This window comes from Tachysurus vachellii, chromosome 1 (assembly GCF_030014155.1).
Source record: "Tachysurus vachellii isolate PV-2020 chromosome 1, HZAU_Pvac_v1, whole genome shotgun sequence".
Classification (NCBI taxonomy): Eukaryota; Metazoa; Chordata; class Actinopteri; order Siluriformes; family Bagridae; genus Tachysurus; species Tachysurus vachellii.
Window position 1 is genome coordinate 26,871,311 of NC_083460.1, and position 15,000 is coordinate 26,886,310.

General features: G+C 39.1%; 1 protein-coding gene across 4 annotated transcripts in view; it reads right to left on the reverse strand.

Moving 5' to 3' along the window:
* Positions 1-15,000, reverse strand: part of celf5a (cugbp, Elav-like family member 5a) — a 178,862-nt gene that overhangs the window by 39,777 nt on the left and 124,085 nt on the right. The gene's annotated exons all lie outside the window — the stretch shown is intronic.

Sequence of the window (15,000 nt, forward strand, 5' to 3'; positions counted from 1 at the left end):
GAGATTACCAGGCTGCATCGTCTCTCTGTCTCCCAGCTCGCTCTCACACGTTAGACGCGTGACCGCTGTTCATTTTAGTTTACTTTCGGCGTTGATTATTCTTATGACAAGAACCATCAGTGTCTCAGTAACTGGCAGAAAGAAGCTCTGATAACGAATCTACAGCTCGCTGTCACTTCTGAGTAATGTGACATTCAGTGTGGCATTAGATTTCAAAAACAAACAAAAAAAAACAGGGCTACATCCTGTCAGTCATAAGTGAGACTGATGTGAACTAAAAGCTTCACTCGAAACCATATAGTACTGAATGTTTAACCAAATCAATTTGTGTTTTTCTTTTTCTGCTTCATCTTTCTACGCACACAGATTTTCTCTGTTAGTTCTATTAAAAACATAAATAAAATCTTGACTGTAATGGTTGTCTTACAGCTATCAATGCACATAGAATACAAAACTGGCAATGCACATTCAAATCCACACACTGAGATCCCACTCGGGTCATCACTCGGATGATATTTAACACTGATTCTAATGAACCACACAGAAACCATTTTAACTATCAGAATTATAAGATCTAAATGGCACCCTGTTTGTGTAATCACTCTAAATATGTTTTCACTATTGTTAATAGTTTTTTATGCCTTAAAACGTGTAAATAATTTACTTTGTAATGGTTTAAAATGACATGTCGAAGAAGACTTTAGGTTCTCATTTATTAGCTCTGCATCATGTGCAAGCAGAAATAAAAGACTGCGACTTCTCTACCTTCAGGGATTGGTTTAGTAAATAAGCATTTTAAAGACTGAAATGTGTTTGGCTATATTTCAGAATGTAAAGCTGTTTTGTTGCTCTGAGAGCCTTTAGGGACTTTCCGATCTCGAGCCTGCATGCCAAACTGCACAATATTCCGCCTGTGTCTCTAAACTGCCCCCTAGTTCTGTATGTAGTGCATTACTACAATCTCCGTGGGATGCGAGTGTCTTTGAAATGACTGCACTAGGTCATGAAGGGGACGGATTAAGTGGAATATAGGGACACTTTAAAAAAAAACAAAAAAACATAACAACACCTCTATGATTTTCATGCGTGATTCGACTGCCAAGCACCAGCTCACATTAACAAACATACAGCTGCTGCCAGAGGCTGCTGGCCTATTACTATTACCATTGCCATTACTATTACTATTACTATTGCCATTACTATTACCATTACTATTACTATTACTATTACCATTACTATTACTATTGCCATTACTATTACCATTACTATTACTATTGCCATTACTATTACTATTGCCATTACTATTACCATTACTATTACTATTGCCATTACTATTACCATTACTATTACTATTGCCATTACTATTACTATTACCATTACTATTACTATTACTATTACTATTACTATTGCCATTACTATTACTATTACTATTACTATTACTATTACTATTACATATTACTATTACTATTACCTATTACCTATTACTGTTACCATTACCATTACTATTACGTATTACTATTACCTATTACCTATTACCATTACTATTACCATTACTATTACTATTATTATTACCTATTACTATCAATATTACCATTACTATTACCTATTACTATTACTGTTACTATTACCTTTACCATTACCTATTACATATTACCTTTACCATTACCTATTACTATTACCTTTACCATTACCTATTACTATTACCTTTACCATTACCTATTACTATTACCTTTACCATTACTATTACCTATTACTATTACTGTTACTATTACCTTTACCATTACCTATTACTATTACCATTACCTATTACTATTACCATTACCTATTACTATTACCATTACCTATTACTATTACCATTACCATTACCATTACCTATTATCTATTTCAGCACTTTTATAGCTTAACATAAAATATGTACTACTGCTATAGAGTAACTACACGTTCATTAATTATCACATACAAATACAGATGTGAATAAGATTTGTTTGTTTTCACAATAAGTTTGTTTTCAAGATCAATTAGGCTACAATTTCTATCTTTGGGAACCATCTAAATTTGTTCAATTAAAAAACCCTCCCTGTTTACTCCACACCCACTTTGGGTTAAAATCTGTTACGCTGCACCCTTATTATAACACCAGCTTGTGTTTACTGTATGCACACACTGGAATGAATCACAACTAAACCAGTATTTTTGACTCCCAGTGTTGTTGTCAGTTAATTTGATTTGCATTGAAATCTGGGATGCCCTAGACTAGATAGGGCACATGTTTGTCCTACATATTTGAGGTGCATTGTGGGATGTCATTAGGAACCAAAACTCGTCCTAGGATATAGTGCGCTAATACAGTGGCCTCGGATCAATTCTGCATCGGGACACCCTGGAAAACGGCCGAAAGCCCAATTAGTTCACTACACACGGAGCAAGGTGTCAATCTCTATCTGATAAGCCAGGCTGGGTGTGTGCAGCGGAGGAGAGGGGGCTGGGGGTTTGAATAACTTTGCAAATGACTGTCTCAGGTGAAAGGCCCTGGGAGAGCAAAGGACAACGAGCCGTTAGTGCCATCCACAGTGAGCAGCTTCAGGGGCCCAGAAAGGAAATGCTATTACTCTAATAGCAAGCTCTCAAGCAAGTGGAGAGCCACTCTTCATCAGCTGTCAAAGTCCGAGTGTAAATTCCATGGATATATGAAAAAATATTAGCATTTTGATGCAGGAGGACAACACGAGCTGACAGATATTAGGTAGCGTTCAGCTGCAAAATGGGCAAAGTGACAAATTGTGGCGCTTCATGCTGGCAGAAGATAAAACAATGGCAGCAGCGAGCGTAACTGCGAGAGTTTGTTGTCTCCTGCCAGGATTGCGGCTGCTTTTACTCCAATTAAAATAACACAACACATAGACCTCCATCATGTAGCCACGCATAAACAAACAGACAGTTCGGGTGATAGTAATTAACCTATAGCAACACTGCAAGAGCTTAATCCAATTTATTACAAGCCCAGATCTTGTAGTGGTACAAGAACTAATGAAGTACGCCCATCCACTCTGACCTCTTTGTTTATATTTCTCTCGTTCAGCGTGGAATGCTGTTATACAGCATCATAACGCTTCTTTGGCAGCACATCCTCTACTTCTTTCTCTCTCTTTCTTTCTTTGTTATAATAGGCACATTTTTCTCTTTTTTATTCCCAACATCTCCAAATTCAGGTCACAGAACTATTTACATCGCATATATTTAGACTGTGGAGAAAGATGTAAAACCAGTGTAACAGTGATCAAAATGCATTGATACCAATCCTGGGATCTGACATCATGCTCATTTACTTATCATTATACAACATGATACTATGTGATGATGTAAGTTGTCTGGAGATATTTCATGATGAATGACAGCAATCAAAGCAAAACTGTGACAATATCAAGATGATGAACTACAGCAACTTCCAACCGTGCAAGTAAGCTGATAAAGCATTCAAAAGAAACTTTGCATGAGGAGTTCATAGCTAGACAGGAGAAATATTTACCACAATGCTAGCTAAGAGAAAAGAACATATCGTGTACGAACAACAATGGACTGAGGTGCAATAAAACAATTAGCTAAACATCTACTGCTCTCTACTGCAACCTGATGGATTCAAGGTAACTGATACAGCTAGATAATGCACTTTAATTAAAATGGACTCACCATCATGATGAAGAACATGCTTTATAATGTGTGTGAGTGTGATGGTCATTATATGAAGAAGGGAAACATAGAGCACAGAGATTCACAGCATGCATTGTGATGTCCTGGACTTATTGACTAATGCTACGTACTGTAGGTTACTAATTTTGGTGTCAGTATTGTTACTGAAAGTACTGAAAAATGTTGATTGTCTTTCGGCTGCTCCTTGCTCGAGGTCGCCACAGCAGATCACATGGTCTGCATATTTGATTTAGCACAGGTTTTATGCCGGATGCTCTTCCTGACACAACCCTGACATTTTACACGGACTTGGGATCAGCACTGATATTTAAAGTACTGAAAAATGTAATTGGTTAAAAACCAGTAAAGAACAAAGGGACCTGTACAAAAGTGACTTCAGACATTAATCAGGACATTAATCAAATGCACAATCAGAGGTTTACACAAGCTTCATTTCTACCTAGAAGGATAACCAGGTGCACAGATACTGGGGTACAGCATGGGTACACTGGCAACATGCCAGCAATCCAGTGGAAAATGGCTTCTTGTGTCTATTATGAAAGACCAGGAGTCTCATTGACGTTTTGTCAAAACAGGTTAATGAACCTCACTTCTGGTGTCTCTCATTAAACAGAAGAGCATCGAAATGTGATCGAAGAGAAATCTTCACCCCCTTTCAACCGACAGACAAAGAAGTGAAATCAAAGGAGAATCTCCCGGCTCTGGCTTTAAGCCATTTTGGGTTAATGGATCTGAACGTTTTGTACTGCCAAAATCGTGCCTCTGCTCCTAGTCAATATGGGACTCCTTTTAAGGACAAACAGGGACCAGTCATTGCTCTGCCTAATGGCCAAGTTTCATCATCGTCCTTTTGAGCTGTACTTTTCACAGTCAGTCACCATCCAGCAGCGCCTTGATATGAATACAGCAGCTCATCCATCACCAAGCAGTCTACTGGGATGCATCGGAGTCCAAGTGATTTTGCACACGCGCGCACACACACACACACACACAACCCTGCCAAACATTTCATCCAAACTGTGCAATGCTCCATGCTGTAGCAACTATTGCATCATCTTGCACCGGGGTTTCGAAAGAGAGAGCAAATCACACACAGATCACTCCCTGCAAGTGGCTGAGACATTCCCTCACCGCTCAATCCAACGGGGTAAAAATAAAAGAAAATCACAGCCCGATTTCTCTTTGAAGGACGACTGACAGAGAAATTTCTCAAGCTTTTCACATCAACTCTGTTATTCAGCACTCACATATTTTTTTCTTTCTTTCTGTTTTGTTTTTTTCTTTTTTTCACAACTAGTCCACTCCCTGCTGCCAAATCGTGGTGCACTATCACGTGACTAGAGGCAGCTTCAGCGCCTCGAATAAACAACATAGCTTTAAAAAAAACAGCTCATAATAAGCTCAGTTGGAAATATGGGAGGGGTGTAAGAAAAAAAACATTTTATCTCTGCCATAATTCCATGCAAATTTACACTCAACATGATAACAAATGTGAACTATTACTCAGTGCCTGGTGCTACAGCACGACCCATAAATCATCATTCTGTCACATGATGTTCGTATGAGCACTATATAAACATTTACACTATTGCGACACTATTTGCTATTTATTGTCTGCTTTCAGAATGCTGGTGACTGGACTCATTTTCAAGTCTCAGGATGTTTCAATTATTATTACATCACAAGTGTGCGCTTTTCTGTAATCTTCCATATGGTTTGTTAGCTAATTATTTGCTAAATCCACGACACTAATTCACAGGCATTGCTTGGAGCGTCTGTAACCACAATATACACATCTTTCTTCGGTTCTTTATGCTTTCAACATGCTGCAATTCCAGATTCAGACATTAACCATGTTCTCAAAAAAAAAATTCCCTCTTCAAACTGGACAGAAAATCTAGGGTTCGAATAGGAAGACTTTATTTAGAAAATGAACAGATAATTTATTCGAAAATAAGAACTTTTTTCCCCAGAAGGTTCACAGTGACTAGAGAGGTCAGCTTCAGGAAAATAAATAAATAAATAAATAAATAAATAAATAAATAAATAAATAAATCACAAAAGATTGAGGTTGTTCATGCAGGCCAGGGGTCAGAAATGAAGCATATGGACAAATCAAGACAACATTCATTACCACAAACGTAATGTGAAAGAAGTGTTCATTTATTCATCCTTAGTAACTGCCTGCTTAAGGTCAAGTAGAAAATAGAACCAACCTCATTTTATTATAAAATCTAGCTGACAATGTACGACAAACAAAATGATGAACTGACTGTTCACACGCCATACTAAAAGTGACCATGGCCACGTCAGGTTTAAATGCTGAATACAGATCAGTATAACTGAAGCATTATACCCCTACACATACAGATACACATAGCAGCACCTATTATACCCCTACAACAAACTGAATTAAGCAGGCAAAGCAACTGAGCTTGCTTTATGACGATCTCATCAATTGCCTTATTTCAAAATCCAGAGAGAGCTGAAATTGGAGCAGCTTCAAGAAGAACAAGGCGAGAATAAGGCTGGCATTCGAGATGAAAGCGTCCAGGCCTGTAGTAAAAAAGCAAGACTGTAGGCTATATGTTAGAAAACTGTTTGTTTTCAGCATGTGGGAGAAAAAAGTGGTTTGTTGGCAGATTGAGAAAAGAAAAAAACATCTAAAAGTCAATGTGTTAGAAACTAGAACTTTCTGGATTAAAGACTAGCTCACTATAGCTTGGGTAGGAGCTACCAGAAGGCAGGAGACTTGCATCACTGGTGGATGCAGATCTTCATCCCTATTCATTCAGGTTCATCTGGCAGTGTGTTCACTCACTATTCATGATCCTGACTCCTAATGGTAGAGTGGTAACATTTTTGTTTGGGGAAAATGGCCATTGACTAACACATAAATAAGAAATATATCTGGTGGTTAACACGTTTGTCTCTGAATCTAAAGTTGGTGGTGTCGAGTCCCGTCTCTGCCAGGAGTGTTTGGAGTTTGTATCCATTTACTCAGGGATCTCAGTTTTCTCACAGTTCTCTCGTTTCCTCTCCCAGTCCAATGATGTGGTATGCTGACTGAAATCTCAAAATTGTCCATAGTGTGAGTGAGTGTGTGAGATTGTGCACTGCGATAGACTCTTGGGAAAGGCTCCAGGTTCCCTGCAACTCAGTAGGATAAGCTTGATAGTCTATATTTTATAAATAACCTCAGCATCAGGAGCATCAGGAACAGTACAGGAGCTTAAAACAACTTCAATTTTCAATTTCGATTTTATTTGTATAGCGCTTTTAACAATGGACATAGTCTCAAAGCGGCTTCACAGAACATAAGAAATATAGTGCAAAAGCTTATTATATAAAGATTAATATTACACAAAAGTTCAAGTTTAATATTAGACTTATATTTAAATGTCTTTGTATTTACCCCCAATGAACGAGCCTGAGGTGACTGTGGTGAAGAAAAACTCCCTTAGATGGAAGACGAAGAAACCCTGAGAGGAACCAGACCCAAAAGGAAACCTCATCCTCATTTGGGTGACACTGGAGCGTGTGATTATAAACTGATATGAACCCTGTAGAATGTTATTATGAATAATGTCCTTTCTATAGACAAATATAGTCCAACAATTATGTACTGATTAGAAGTTTGTTGTCCTCAAAGACCACATGGAGTTGGCATCTTCTCTTTGAATGCCAACTGGAATCCAACTGGAGCTGGTACATCTCTAGATGCCTTCTCACAGAAGGTCCGAAATCTTCATGACGCGGAACACAACTGGAGCTGGCACATGGGAAGAAGTGGTGAGTGCTAGATCCTGATAAAATCTTCTCGAAACCTTCGTTAATTTCATTTCTTCTAACAGTCCATGACTAGAAAATTGGCTTGTTGTGGTAATGTTACAGGGTAAAGGAGGTGTCCATTATTGTGAAGAACACAACCTCGTTTTCCATCTTAACACTGAACTACGCAGACAACTCAGCAAGAAAGTACCCAACTTCACCACTTTATCATCATCGCAGAAGGCGGAAAGTTGTGTCTTTTTTATTTATCTCTTTTTTCAAAATCTTACCACTGGATGTCTGCACTATTCACGTTTGACAGGACACTGAGGTATGCAGTCTGGAGTTATTGCTTTTGTCAGCATTTTTTTTTTTTTTTGGGTTTTGTCTTTTGCAGAATTGCATTTCTTGTTAGTGTTCCATGACAAGTGAAAATATTTAACGTGAAAAAACAAACACATCGATTCATAACAAGACACAATTCTCACAGCTAGCTAGCTAGAACATTAACATTACGTCATGACTTATTTGATCACACACATGTCGTTAATCACAATAACACCTGAATAACACACACTTTCACATGATAACGTATGAATTCGTTGATAAAAATAAAAGCATCCGAAAATATTTGTAAATTTTAGTGCTGTGGGTTTTGCACGTGCTCAGATTTAATGCTGTGTTTGTTTTGGTGCTGAAACTTTGCTTTTGCCGTCATGTCTTGTTTTTAGTTTTGTTGTTTTGTGTTTTAAAATGTTATATTTTTTTGGGTCTTTGCCTTTTTGTTTTTTGGCTTGTTTTTTGGTCCTGCATTTGTGGTTTTGGTGTCAGGTGTTTTTTTGCTGTCATGCTTTTGTTAGGTTTGGTTTTGTCTTCTGGGTTTGGTTGTCATATTTGTTTTTGCTGTTGTCTTTAGGTTTACTGTCATGGTTTTTGATTTGCTGTCATGTGGTGCTTCAAAATTCGCGATCATCTGTTTTATTTAGTTTTGTTTTGCTGTTGTGTTATCGTTCTGCGTGACCAGGCCACCATAGCATACTGTGTAAATGATCAATATACTTGTAGAGGTGTATGTATTATTATCAGTTTTGTCCTCACATCTAGTATAGTCATTATCCCAAGGTAAGTAGTAAGTCCCTCAGCTCTACACACATTCAGGTACTGTAGTACTGTAGTACTGTTGCTCAGTAGAAGAGTCTGTTTGTTTCTGCTAGCTGATGAATGCTTTAGGTAGGAGATTATGCTTCCATGGCAGTTGTGCAGCCCTTCCTTTTTCCTAACGCTTATTAAAAATGGATTAGAGAGAGAAGAGGAGAGAGTTTGAGAGGGTGAGAGACTCATTCCCTCCTTATCCCAGGCTTCATCTGTGAGCTTCGACAGGCCCATTTGTTTTCATTTATGGGATGTTTTGTTCGATATCTAATGAAATACTGTAACTATCTATATATCGACCAAACCATCAGCCGTGATGGCTGTAATTGGTCACCGGCTGTCATTTCACTCCATATCCTTCCCATTTCACCCCCTGTGTTTGTTTGATTACATTTGTGCTGTGTGTAATAACAGAGGCAAATACCTCCTAATATCCACCCACTCTTAGGCTTTGGACAAAACGTGGCTATATATCAAGTTATAGAACTACATGCTGTTACTTTCTTTAGGATGTACAGTAACGCAACACAACTTGATGACAATGCATATATTTATTGAGGAGTATTATACAGATGTTATGTCTGCTTTAGCAATATATGATGTATGGAGTAATGATGCGTGATCTGCCAGCATCATTCCAGAGTGTGAGGCTGGTTTGTTGGTGAACTGCCTTTACATAGCAATATCCATTTATCTGATGAAAGCATTGCTTGTTAAGGCACTGGAGTGTGGAATAAATCCCTAATCAGACTAATAGCGCTCAGACCTCCTGTGTTTCATCTCACCTGAAATGAACATCGTCGACATGCCATTAGCGATAACCCTCGGATAAGCCGATGATGAAACCGGGAGGAAATTCAAGGAGCGGGCCACTATTTCATCATAAGGATGGTACTGGGTTTGATATTTGCTCTGTACATCAGATTTCATCTGGTTTTACATACTTGATCTCGTCTCCAAAGACGGGTCTCTAGGGTCCATTCTTTACTGATGCTGACTTTGAATGCTGATTTTCATTCGAATCCTAATATCCAACATGAGCATCCTTTCTCTCAAAATAGATGAGAAAATCTAAAAGGAAAAAAGCTCTCTCTCTCTCTCTCTCTCTCTCTCTCTCTCTCTCTCTCCCTCTCTCTCCCTCTCTCTTTCTTACACACACGCAAACACACACACCTTATATTTTATCCCTGAAAACCTCTGGAGGAAAGGTAATATATCATCAGTAGAATAGGATTTAAAAACGGTGACGCTCTCCAGAAATGCAAACATTTTTGCAAAACGGCTGCACACCTGAACACCCTCCAACAATAGGCTATTACTCTCTGCATATATATATATATATATATATATATATATATATATATATATATATATATATATATATATATTGTATGTGTGCTGTAATGGCTGAAGGAAAGTTTTAATCTTCGCACCGCTCTGTCAGCACTTCATTAAGAATGAGGCTTTTCAGCAGCGCCGAGGCGGCGTGAGTGACAGGAAACAGGACAGAGGGGCGTCCTGCATTTCAGATATCAATTGGCAGCGTCGGGGCTGCCAGGTAACGTGACGGATTATCTGAAATGAGTTTCGTCAGTTCATTGCTGATTAGTTATTGTACACACTTGTCAATTAAAGCTCCCCAGAGAGCCCTGAGCTCAGACGGCTCGAGTCCACCTCATAAACCAGAGAGAGAGAGACAGAGAGAGAGAGAGAGAGAGAGAGAGAGAGAGAGAAACAGTTTGCTGTGTTGGATTGGCTGAAGATAGCAGGCGACAGTATAAAAGATTAAATATCATTTTAAGAGAGGAAATAATTTTCAGCTATTATTAACCAACATCGACCTCTGATGAACAATCTCCATATGTGCCACAGTAACTCCTGTAACTCACAGTGTCCTGAAGTAAGGTGAGTCAGAGACGCTGTGATGAAGTGGCATGTCAAGGCTACACTATTTAACTTTTTCAACTTGTTTAAAGACTAATTGTAGTGTGTGTGTGTGTGTGTGTGTGTGTGTGTGTGTGTGTGCTTTATGATTGCTAAAATGTGTAGAAACGCTCCTCTACATAATTATACCTCCACAGGTGCTTCTTCCAAACATTTTTACTGCTGCTTTAAGAAGAAGAAGAAGCTGGAATAATTTTTTTCACATATACATTACAGAACAGTGAACTTTGGAGGTCGGGGACAGAGCGCAGCTTCAGTCATGATACTGTGCCCCTGGAGAAGGGAGGGTTAAGGGCCTTACTCAAGGAAATGTGTTTTTTTTTCATTATCTGTCAGTGTAGTACCAGGTTCCAGTTGTACAGTGTGTATAGGGCTGGTAGGCCACTGGGCGGACCGGCAGCACTGAGTGTTTATCTACAGTACCAGCACTTCTCAGACTGATTGCTATGCTTGCTAATGATTGTTCATTTGTAAAAGTACAGAATAATGTCTAATGGGAGGATAATCAGGAAACTCTATTTTACACAAAACACCATCACAAAAAAAAAACAGATGACACATGACTCCTGCGCTGTGGCTCGCTCAGACTTCTGAAAGAATTCACCTGTAGCTCATGAAGCACCTGTGGAGATATAATTATGTAGAGGAGCGTTTCTACACATTTTAGCAATCATAAAGCACACACACACACACACACACACACACACTCACACACACACACACACACACACACACACACACATATATATATATATATATTAGCACACTTAAAGAATGCACCATGAAGTACATTAAATGTGTGTATGGAGGAATATCCATACACTATGCATTGACTGGTCACACATTACACAAGCACACTCATGCATGCACACACAAACACACGCACGCGCACACACACACGCACGCACACACACACAAACACACGCACGCGCACACACACGCACGCACGCACACACACACACACACAAACGCACGCACGCGCACACACACGCACACGCATGCACGCACACACTATAAATAACCCAGACTCTCACTCATACACTGTGAAATCATGTTCTAACATTTTCTCTGCTCTTGGACTCAAATGTTTACAGGTCACCTGACTAAAAAAAGACTTACCAACCTAAGCATGTTTTCATTTTTGTCTTTTAAAATGACTCTCAGCAGACTAATAATAAATAAATGACTTTGATAATGATGGCTCATGATTTCCTCCAGTGTAACTAAATTAAAACAGGACGCTGAGGCTCTGCTTCACAAACCCCCGGAGGTCCCTGGATCCCACTCTGAGAATCACCAAGGTATAAAACTCCGAGGCAGACGTCTGTTTTGTCGCTGCTGTTCGTGCTATTAAAAGAAACATGGTGCTATTTTGGTTTCTTTCGGCAACCTGCACAAATCTTTACATTTCTTAGGTAAAGTCACTGGTCAGAGTATATTAGTTTATAACAGAAATGCAGAATGAACAGAAATAAGGCTGGGTATTTAATTCTGTTTTCTCCTTTTACCTCATTTTCATCAATGACCAACTGAAAATACAAAAACAAATTCATTATTTAAATGATTTTAAGCTCTCGCTGATGAAATAAACCCAAACAGGCGTTTTGATCATTATTAATAGTATAAGCTGATTAAACAAAGAAGAGGAAAAAAGAGAAAAACTTCATCTGAGCTCATTCAACAAATGATGCAATTGTGTGACATACCAACAACGCAGCATATCGTTCACCTCGTGTTTCAGTTCGGTGAAAAAGAAAAAGGCTAAGAATAGATGAAGGCGTTATGGCCTTGTAACCGGTTTTGTTTTAATGGGATTAAACAGTGAGACTCAACATCTGTGGGTCGATATGTCGTCTAATCTGATGAAATAAAAACATAAAAGACTAAGACTATGTGAGCTCAGCCTTGTTACGTTTAAAAAAAAAAAGGCCAGAATGGGATGAACAGACGATTCATCCAAAATGTTCATCAACAGACAGATAACAAAATAATATAGAATTAGAAAATAATCAAATATATAGGAATAATAACAGGAAATAAGCATGAACTATAAACACACATATAACAGTGTTTAAAGCAACGATTAGATTAATTAGAGAAATTAGATTAATCACAGCTCAGCGAGCACATACTTTCCCCTACAGGTACAAAGCAGGAAGGGGCGGGGCTAAGCAGGAAGCAGACAATCCACAGAGTTAAAGAGGAAACACATACAGCCAGAAACATCAGGTCTAACTTTAATAAGTTGTGTAATTCTACATCAAGTAGTTTTCTGTTTTCTTGCTGTGTTTTGAAATGTGTGGAGAAAACCACAGCCACAGAATGAAAGTGATGCTGTAGAACACCATCTATAACCCAGGTCTTTAAGACTCATGTCGCTTTACTCCTCAACATAAAACTAAGACTGAAATTTAAGTATTAGCACACTTAAAATAAAGAATGCACCATGAAGCACATTAAATGTGTGTATGTTGGAATATACTGGACTTGGCTCCACACATTACTCACCCACACACACACACACTACACACCTACACACACACACCCACACTACACACATACACACACGAGTCTGCATGTGTGCGTGTGTGTGTGTGTGTGTGTGTGTGTGTGTGTGTGTGAGTCTGTGTGTGTGGGTGTGTAGTGTGTGTAGTGTTGGTGTGTGTAGGTGTGTGTGAGTCTGTGTGTGTGTGTGTGTGTGTGTGTGTGTGTGTATGTGTGTGTGTGAGTCTGCATGTGTTGCGCGCATGTGTGTGTGTGCGTGTGTGTGTAGTGTGTGTGTGTGTGCATGTGTGTGTGCAGATACTTTGGCATTTAATACAAAACAATCTTTGGAAACAATCAGGTTCCTGCTACATGCTGATATTATCACAGGACTCCTACTGATGGATAAATCTGATATCAGGCTCGGACTGTCACGTACTGTACATGCACTCCCACTGTGTCACTTCCTAACTGCATACAGTGCATTGTTTACTATTATTTTCACTTTCTTAGAGCACAGTAATAATCTTGCAACATCTTTTATCTGTGTTCAGTGTTTACACTTTGCTAATTTTTGTCATCTTTGCGCTGGAGTGTACAACCGCAGCAGAAGAACTGATTGTGAATACATGCTTCAAGCAATCTTCACGCACATGACGATAACTTAAAAACGTATTAACCTTGCAGAGGTCAGGGTTAGCCGTTTAAGTGTGTCCGTACTGTATCAGCTATTCCTATTAGCTGCTCTGCTGTCTGAAATGGCAGGAAGTGGTGGGAAACAAATGCCAAGAGAACAAGAAATAATGGAGCTCTGTTTTCTACTATTTCCAATTCAATTTCCAGCCAGTGACCTAAGGTAAAGAGGGGAAATCAATGACAGGGTGAGAGGGTAAAGGATTGGTGAAGAGCAGCAGTGGCAGATTCTTCTCTTAAGCCAAAGCGCATCCGTCAGCCTCGCGGTGTCAGAGTGACAATCCTGCTTGTTTGATCGCGACATGTGCACATCCCCTCCGAGCGTAAATTAAACCCCTCACCGTGGCATTACCTGCGATTAATACACGCTCTTGTGCTGTCCTCCAGCAGAGCCTGGGCGAGAACGCAGTGATTGATCCCACTTTATTGCAGTTCAGAGGGGAACAAAAGGCTAGCGTGAGCCTCCAGTGACCTCTCCTGCCACGAGAAAGAAAACCAGCTTCCCGCAAGCATCAGGTCCACGCTGTAATGAGCCCAGCTTGAGCTTCTATCTGTTTTGATAGTACATTTACTTGAGATGTGGCAGTAGGAAGGCAACAAAGGCAAAAAGTGGCGGTGTTGCATTTAGATTGCTGCTTTCACGTCATTTCTGTTCTGACAGACTTAAATTTCCAAAGCAGTCTATGTTTACATTTATAGAGAAGTAACTTCTCTACTATATCTTCTTTGTGAAAGCCTTCAATGACTGCTACATATTTACTTCCTGCCCCAATAATGCCCAGCTCTTCTTTTTGTTTATACACACAATACAATATGTGGTACTATTACTTTACCTGTACAAACCTATCTGTAAAAGGTCAGAATTTACAGAATTACACTGACATAGTGTAAGAAAATAAAACAATGAGGGTGAAGATATTAATGAAGAAGAAATTCATTCCAGCATAGAGGTGACAAAATACATGATGTACTTCGGGATAACGGAGTCAAGAGAAACGCAGGACAAATCCTGTTCAAACATTAATACAGTTTTTTCTGTTTGTAGTTTAAATGGGGTTTGGCTTTAAATGTAACTTGAGTGTAAGAACTGAGTATCTCCCAAACTGCAGGGTGATACTACTATCTACCGTTATCACCCACATGTTCGGATGATACTATTATTTAAATGTAATCGTGGTCACGTATTCCCCGTTGTTCAGTCCTGGATGTCGTGCTGCTGCTACCATACTAATAATTGATCAAGGTTTT